We start from the raw sequence: 324 nt of genomic DNA, 5'->3' as shown, positions 1-324 counted from the left end.
TCCCCCCCCCCCCCCCAATACAAAAGTAAAACTATTTTCCCAGGCAGGGGTCAGGACTGTGCTTGCACTGGGTGGCAGCAGCGCAGGGATGTGGGCTGGGCTACAGCTACAGTGGCAGCCCACCCTTGACCCACGCACAGATCTGGGTGGTCACATGCCCCATGCCTCCCTTGGGGGTGCGCACAGTGGTGGGAACCACCCCCTTCCTTCCTCCCCTCCCTCCCACCACGCAGCCCCTGGATGAGCTGCTCGTGGCTCTGTTGTTGTGCACCTGCCCCATTCCCTCCCTCACCACGTGGGGCCTGTCTGCGCCCCCCCCCCCCC

The 324-nt window shown here is 65.4% G+C and overlaps 1 protein-coding gene across 5 annotated transcripts in view; it reads left to right on the top strand.

Moving 5' to 3' along the window:
- TTC3 (tetratricopeptide repeat domain 3) overlaps positions 1-324 on the top strand; it is a 100,119-nt gene that overhangs the window by 90,079 nt on the left and 9,716 nt on the right. The gene's annotated exons all lie outside the window — the stretch shown is intronic.

This window comes from Gavialis gangeticus, unplaced genomic scaffold, assembly GCF_001723915.1.
Source record: "Gavialis gangeticus isolate Ggan-Ray unplaced genomic scaffold, GavGan_comp1, whole genome shotgun sequence".
In the NCBI taxonomy this organism is placed as follows: Eukaryota; Metazoa; Chordata; order Crocodylia; family Gavialidae; genus Gavialis; species Gavialis gangeticus.
The sequence above is the reverse complement of the archived record's forward strand: the minus strand, read 5'-3'. Positions and strand labels throughout refer to the sequence as shown.